The sequence below is a fragment of the Felis catus genome, chromosome F1 (assembly GCF_018350175.1).
Source record: "Felis catus isolate Fca126 chromosome F1, F.catus_Fca126_mat1.0, whole genome shotgun sequence".
NCBI lineage: Eukaryota > Metazoa > Chordata > Mammalia > Carnivora > Felidae > Felis > Felis catus.
In genome coordinates this window covers 46,884,397-46,892,918 of record NC_058384.1, presented here as the reverse complement: position 1 = coordinate 46,892,918, position 8,522 = coordinate 46,884,397, and the positions used below count along the sequence as shown (strand labels likewise).

The 8,522-nt window shown below is 35.6% G+C and overlaps 1 pseudogene; it reads right to left on the bottom strand.

Annotated features, from left to right (window-relative positions):
* Positions 1-277: 277 nt before the first annotated feature.
* The window catches only part of LOC101087038, a 49,903-nt pseudogene continuing 41,658 nt past the window's right edge, over positions 278-8,522 (bottom strand).

The following is an 8,522-nucleotide window of genomic DNA, read 5'->3' as shown; positions in this document are numbered from 1 at the left end:
CTTTTATTTTTATTTATTTCACATAAGGAAGCATTTACTTGAGGTTTAACATGAAATCCTACAAATAAAATTCATATAAACACAAATCTACATCCAGTTATAACAGATAGCAAAAGACAACGTATAAACAAAGAAAACTAATTGGTGGCTGTATATATTTGGACACAGTTGTGTCTTGTACAACTGATCTCAGATCAACAGATGACCAATCTTCAATGCTGTCTTACAAGATGGGTTAACTTTAGCAACCCCCTGCCATTTTCTTCAATGTCCTCCTTTAGTATGGATGGTAATTGTCTTGGTTATTGCCATGCCGTCCAGAGGCCTTGCCATATGTGCTCTGTTGGCCACTGTGGTCTGCATATCCCTGTCCATTCATGTCCATAGTTGTCATAGTTATATCCAGTATAAGCATGGCTGCCATAGCCGCAATAGATTTGATCACCACCATAGGCACTATTGTAATTTCCATATCCTTGATCATAATAGTTACTAAATCCTGGGTTCCAGTTGTGGTGCTTACCTCATCCATGATGCCTGGTACCACTCCTCCTGCAGGTGCAGCTCCAGCTGCCGCACCACTTCCTCCTTTTTGTTGTTGTTGCTGCCTATATACCTCTTTGGGTTGTGCAACTTTGATCCACTTCCCAGAACCAATTTGATGGTCTCTGCTTTCTAATGATGTCTTTACTGACTCTGTACACACGATAAAACAAAATCATCTTGTCTCATGTGTTTTTGTATCCATGGGAATTCAATATTTTCAGTCTCTCTAAAGGCTTCAGAATATTCTTTAATTTGTTCTTCAGAAGTATCTGGGCTCAATCCACTCACAAAAACCCTGATGGGGGGTTCTTTTCCTTTTAAAGCTTTGGCCTTTTGGATGTCTATCAAACTGGTCTGTCATCCAGTTTGTGGTCCTTCAGTGCCAAAACCTTATCAATGCTAGCAGCATCTTTGAAAAGCACATATCCAAATCTTCTTGATCTTCCAGTCACTGGGTCTGTTTTAATTGTACAGCCTACAACATCCTCAGATTGAGGAAAGATAGATCTTTCTTGTTTCTATCCCAGTTCAAGCCTCCAATAAACATTTTACTTTCATCCTGCTGATTTTTGCACGTTGATTTTGTTTTTCTCTATGTTGCTATACTTTTTCATGTCCTGCACTGAGGCGGCGCTGTCCGCCAGGGTGCTGGTGTGCAGTCCCAGTGGCAGCAGCAGCGGGGGTGGAGCCTGGGATGCTGCTGGCTCTAAAATAGCCGAAGAGAAAAGTTGGTTCTTTCAGGGGATCAGTAATATTGACAGATCTCTGGCGAGACTGATGAGAAAAGGAAAACATGCATGACAAATACGAGAAATGAGAAGGTTACATCACTACAGGTTGTACAGAGAGTAAAATGTTAATAAGGGGGCTGTAATTAGAAATTTTATGAGTGTAAGTCCAACAACATAGAAAATAGGCAAATCTAAAAGCCATTCCTAATAACTCTCAACAAATAGAAATACAAGGGAACTTCCTTAAAGGAAGTTTGACAAAGGGCTTCTGTGAAAAACTTAATGCTAATATCATGTGTAATGATTAAGACTAAATACTTTAAAAGGTCAGGGAAAAAGGAAGAATGTCTGCTTTCATTGCTTGTATTTCATACTGAATTGGAAGGGCTAGCAAATGCAGTAAGAAAAAAATAAAAATAAAAGCATTCTGGCTAAGAATAAAGTAAGAAGAAGTAAAGTAGTTTTTATTTACAGAATACACCCTTGGCTAAGTAAAAACTTCAATGGAATTTAACAACAACAAAAAAAGTACTAGGACTTGTAGTTGAGAATACGGTTTCTAGATTTAAAAACAATATACTTAACAATAAGTACCCTCAAAATTTAAAATAAACCATTTACAATAGAAAGAAAGTGTGGTAAGTTGATTTCAAATATTATTTGAAAATTCAGATATCCTAATGTAGGCAAAAAGACTTTGCAAACAAAAATTTTGAGAATGCACAATGTCTGATTTTAAGACTCGTTATAAACCTCTATATCCCATGTCAATGTGGAACTAACATAAAGATAGATAAAAAGATTAACAGATGAATGAAAGAAAGCAGACAGTTCAGAGATGTGTGTGTGTGTATATGTATATATATATGTTTATATACAGAGAGAGAGAGATAATGTACATAAAGAATATATAGGAAGAATAATCTTTTAAAACAAAAGTGTTGAGACATTTATATATCAGTATGCATAAAAAGAGTCTTAAATGCATACATTGAACAGTATAATAAAAATAACTCAAAATGTATCATCAACATGAAGATAAGCTACACATTTTTAGATTTCCAAAAATAAAAATTAGATAAAAACTATGTATCCTATGTGTATGCCAAAGTATGATTTATTATATATATAAATATATACATATATATATATTGAGCTTATTAAAAAATAAGAATTTCTTTAAAAGATACTATTAAGGGAATTAAAAGATAAAGAATGGGAGAAAAGATTTGAAAATCACATATCTGATAAAAGACTTCTATACAAGATTATAATTCTCAAAACTCAGTAATAAAAAATGGTGTATCAATAAAAAAATGAACAAAATATTTCTAGCAGATAACTCACCAAAGAAAATCACAGATGGCAAACAAGTCCATGAAAAGTGTTCAAAATCATTAGTCATTAGGGGAATGTAAATTAAAACTGCAATATAATACCACTACCTACACATTTGAGTAGTAAAAATAGACAGAAAAATTGGGGTGCCTGGGTGGCTCAGTCAGTTGAACAACTGACTTCGGCTCAGGTCATGATCTCACAGTTTGTGGGTTCAAGCCCCACGTCAGGTTCTATGCTGACAGCTCAGAGCTTGGAGCCTGCTTCGGATTCTGTGTCTTCCTCTCTCTCTGCCCCTTCCCTGCTCGCACTCTGTCTGTCTCTCTCTGTCAAAAATAAATAAACATTAAAAATTATTTTTTTTAAATGGACAAAAAAAAACCCTGATCATACAAACCATTTGCAATGATATGCAGGAACTGAAACTTTTATATCCTGTGGGTAGGAATGTAAAATGGTACAACTTTTCTCATTTAGGAAAAAAGTTTAGAAGTTTGAAAAAAAATTAATGTAAAATATAGTAGATCTACCATCATCTGTGTATTTCTAGGTATTTGTCCAAACCAAATAAAAACATATGTCCCAATACACAGACTTATGCATTACCATTCGTAGTATCTTTGTAATAGTAAAACCTTAAAATAACCCAAATGTCCAAAAAAAGTTGAATGCATCAACAAACTATGATATAGCTATACATTGGAATACTACTTAGCAACAAAAAATAATTATTTACTATTACAAAACACAATATGGGTGAATCTCAAAATAATTATTGTGAAAGAATCCTGACAAAAATCATACTCTGTGTTTGAATTCATATTAAATTAAATCAAATATATGATAAGAAATAAAAACCGATTAGTGGTTGCCTGGAAACAGGGTTTAGATGGGGGAAGGGCTGGAAGGAGGAATTAAATACGCAGGAGGAACCTTTCAGCATTGATGGGTATGTTTAGTAATGGATAATGGTTTCATGGATATGCCAAAGTCATAAAATTGAACAGTTTAAATAAATGCAGGTTAGTTTTGCAGATCATAAAAACACATTCTGGTTCACTTTCAGAAAAATAGAGCCAGATTTTCTCATGTCACATGTACCAACTCAAGAAAAATATTATTTGTAACACAATCTCAGTCACATACTTAATCTTACAAAGCTTCACAAGTTCTTAATCATAAGCATCTGTGTACAGGTATTTAGGTAGATAGTGTAGCTGATGTGATATGTTTATTAAGCCCTATGAGCAATGTTAACAACAATTATACTCCTCAAGCTAATAGAACATTCATGTTTGATGTTTAAATAATTTCATTATCAAGATGAATAATAGGATTGACTTTGACAACTTTGTTAATTACTGATTTTGACAGGAAGCCAACACTAATTAGAATTTCATTTTTATAAAATGAATACACTGCTTGTAATCAGCCAAACATCCCTCAATTAAGTCAGAGCTCTAATATTGCCCATGTTGTCATTTTAATTACTCCCTAATATATGTAGAAAAATAAGTATTTATGTTAATTGTAAAATATTACTTTATAAACAGACTAATTCATATGTGAATTTTTGGTAGTCTACTGCCATTTTGCTACATGTGATAGAGACATAAAAAGTATGTTTAGCACTTCAGTTATATTTAAAAACTACAAGTTTCTAAGGATTAACCTTTTATAATTATTTTAGAAATAAAAATGTTTTACTCTCCTATGGGAAAGGTAACATTGCAATAACTGCAACAAAACCCAAGTTTTCTTTGGGGTTCCTCAAGTTTGACCTGCAGGGCACAGATTGATAGTGTGTCCGAAGTGCACCCCAGCCAACTGGTAGACCATATGGTTCCTTCCCAGTTCACTTGGAATTGTTGAGTCTCATCTGTTTTTGGAGAAACTTCTCAAAGAAAGTCATTCTAGTCTGTCCTGTTTGTTCATGCCAATAGCAAGGTGACATTTCCACTCCATGAAATGACTGAGAATGAAAGTAGTCCCACTTGGGGGGTCCACAACATGGTAAGTACCCCTTTCTTTCCAGAAGTACCTTGTGTATCATTTTGTGTATCATTGAGATTGTATTTCTTGTATGGGGAACTAGGCATTAAATTTCATCCTCCTGAAAAAATAGTGATTTGCACCTTAGGGTTAGTCATAAGAATCCTTCAAGTATTTAAAATCATGGAAGACATCCAGACAGGTCAGGCTCAATTGGTTGAATTGTCTTACTTTTTGTCCAAGGTGGAGTCTGGAGATCTTTAATACAGCCTGCTGTTTCTGAATTGATGTTTCAGACCAAGTAGAAAGGTCAATACAGACACTTAGGGAGAATGCCACCTGGCTTTCTAAGCTAAATGCTGATGGTTTATAGGGTTTATTCAGCTGAGAGTGTGGGCTACAAGGTTGAATCAATAGTACAAGTTGTTATCATTTTGCTGTTAAGGTCGTATTGGTAGTAGCTTTAGTTAAATGCCACATAAAACATTTCAAACTGATTTGGTTTCGGCCCTGTCAGTCAAATCAGAATCAGAGTGGCAGACAGTATACATGTATGGGAAAATTCTAGTGATTTGATATAGAAATGAGGGTTGGTTATTATTAGGATATAATTCTCCCTAGATCTGTTTCATACTTGAATGACTTCTATTAAGTTGTGTTGTTTGAACTATCTTTTCAAGGATGTTTATACAGCAAACATCATTGGAAGACAGAGATAGTATCTCACTCCAGGGCGGAGGGCACAAGGATTTCTTTACTATATAATCTGTCTTTCCATGGCAATAGTTAGGCTGGCTTGCAAACACCCCAGTTTAAGACATTGGAGCTTTCTAAGCTTGAGGTTCCTCAGATATAATCCAAAACCTCTACATTCAGGACATCAGATGGGCCTTCTCATATTGCCTGGGGGGATGGTAGGTGGAAGGAACTGATGGTAACAGGAAGGTTAAGGTATCTATTGTGCCTTGAGTAACAGAGTTCTTTGTCTCTGACTCAGAAGTCTAATGTTTCTTGCTAACATCTATGAAACTGTGTCAGGATAACTCCTTGGTTTATAAGCAAGGTAAAAATCTCCACAGTTCTTGCCTCCCTTCCCTCATTTTGTAACCAAAGCATTAATTTCTGAGAATCAGATTGGTGATTCCTTGAACAAAGAGAAAAAAGTGATTGGGGCAGCAGTTATGGCTTTTTATGTTTTTTTGCACAGTTGTTATACTACTTCATGGAAGCTTTATTTTGTAGGGACCAGAGTCTTTATATTGTCAAAGCCAAAATTCTTTGAAAAGTTTGGGGGTCCCATTTTGTGAGTAAAGTCATTCTAGTAAATAGCCATAAGTCCTTGGGGGGAGAACTGAGGGATACATTACAGTGTATAATTGCCATAATTTTGTCTGTTCCTTCTCCTGGACTCCTGGTTACTTCTTTAGTCAGTCAGTTTAAGTTGTGAAAACTGGTTCAGATCTGAATTGGCATAGTTTGTGACTTTAAACCAAGGTAGCTATGAATTGTCCAGGCTCTATTCTTTTGTGTAGATTAAACAGTGCCTTTTTTGGTTACTTATATGTTTTATCTCAAGGGAATTCATGGTCTCTTGACCATCCCCAAGGATTTCTAAGGATTCGTTCACCTGTTTGCTACTCAGATATTGATATTCTTTATAATAATTGCAAACAATTTGCCTCTGATAGTTAAACATCATTATTGTCTCCTTTATGTCATGCCTTGTGCTGCTCAAATGGTCAAATTTATGATAATGTATCCTACCATCAGCTCTGACATACCAAGAACATCTACCACTTTTTTCCTAATAATGCCAGTACCCTACTCACCGAAAGTGTCTGTAAGGCACTTTCCTAAAATTATAGTCAATTGGTAGGTTGATGTTGTTACTCTCTAAATCCAGGAGGTTGCTACCATATTGATAACATTTTCCAACTCCGGGTTCTGACCTTTTGTTCAAATTCTTACCAGATCCACTCCTCCCCCATCAGTATGTGTGGACTAAGTCCTCCAGATCACTGAAGAGATAGTATCATTCCTCCTTTAGCTGACATTGCCCTTTCTTTGTCAGGTTGTGTAGTGACAATCCTAATTGTTAATCTTATGGCTAGGAGGTGAGGCAGAGTCAAACCTGAGTGAAGCATGTTGTCTTGAAAGATAAAGTAGGCTACTTCTGAAGGTCCTGTGAATGAAGTAGGCCTAGGATTTCAAGGGTTTTTTTTAGTGCATATACTTGGCTTTCTCAAACTCATGTCTCAGTCTCCTAGTCCTCCCAGATCAGGATGCCTACATTTTCATAGTGGACTTGGTGGGTTTGAGAATTAATATCATTATTCAGCTTAATATTCAGCTCCATTGTTGTCCAAGTAGCTTTGTGATAGAGTGTGCCAATCTTATGTTTGCCTATAAGTAAACAAACACAACCCAAAGTGGGGACAATGTGGGAGTGGGAGCTTTATCTATATACTAGTGGGAATTACAGGAGATAGAGTTTGAGTTTAGACCCCTGAGGGAGGGGCCTGGTGCTAAGAGTCTAAGGGGCCTGGTAATAAGAGTCTAAGATCAAATAGAGTTACAGCAAATAAACTTGGTTCCTTGCCAGAATTTGTTGATATCAGATTTAGGGAGGTGGGAGGGGAGGTTATTCAGATGTGGCCAGTAACTGGAGGAAGAAGGAGAAACTTCAGTGTTAACTGAGGGGAACAGTCAACTTGTCTGACACAAAGAAACACATTCTAGTAATTTTGCTGTAAAGTGAAGAGAGAGGGTAAGACAGAACTAGAGCACAGGTCTGTTACCAAATATTGGACTAGCAAGAACAAAGCAGATACCCTTCCTTTTCTTTCTGACTCTAATCTCCTATTCTTCTTCCTTTGTGGCCTGCAGGTATAGCTTCACCCTTTCCTTCTCTTTTAGCTTCCTCGTTTCTATAGTGCTCTTTGAGGGGTAAAACATGTAGCCCACAAGGTACACAGGAATAAGAAAAGGGATGGAGGTATTCTGCAGAAACTGGCTGAAGCATATTGGGCAGGTAAAAGGGATTACAAGCCACTATCTCTAATCCCTATGCTTTTGCAAATACAAAATTCTCTTATCCAGATGGTATCTTGTTGATCAGGGAGAGAAAGATTGGGCATCTAGTAGTTAGTTCCACATTTGTGAACAATTGAGAAGGAGACCAACGTTAATATGTTAATCTTAATATATTAACAATGAAGAATCTATCTCAGGATCAGGGAGAATGATGACTATGAATCTTTTTATTGAAACATATTATCAGTGGAAGAAAGTAGATACAGACCACAGAAGAAAATACATGAGAGAAGGCAGGAAACTATAAAGGAGCAGTAACTTAATTTATTATTCATTTATTAGCCAATTTGAGAGAATTAAATGGAACCAATCTATTATTTCATCAACAATAGGATGCTGATAATGGTGCTTTAAGATAAAAGAAATGTATGTTTAAACAATATTAGCAATTAAAATAAACAAAATGTTCATATAAAGCCAATATAGTTAAAAGTATATTTCCTTTATTCCTTTATTGACTTTCCCTCAGGAAAAAACTAAGAACCATAAAGTCAGTAATTGTATGAACATTTCCTTTTAATGTCATGAGGGCTGTTGAATTCTTAACTGCATTGCCTTTCTGAAACATGGTGTGTAATATGGACTTAAGTGTGATTGTTTTTTTTTCCTTTCTGAATGTACACAAATTAACTCCATATTATTAATTTGGGTGACTATTCTCCTAAAGCAATTCCCCCCTCCTTTTTTTTTTAACTAAAGCATTTCCTAATAATAGAATTCTAGAATCTGAGATAGTTTCGAAAAGAATATATGAGACTTTCAAGAAAATTGTCAACTTTCAGAAAGAAGTCTGAGTTAATTATTCTCTTTGGGAAGATACTG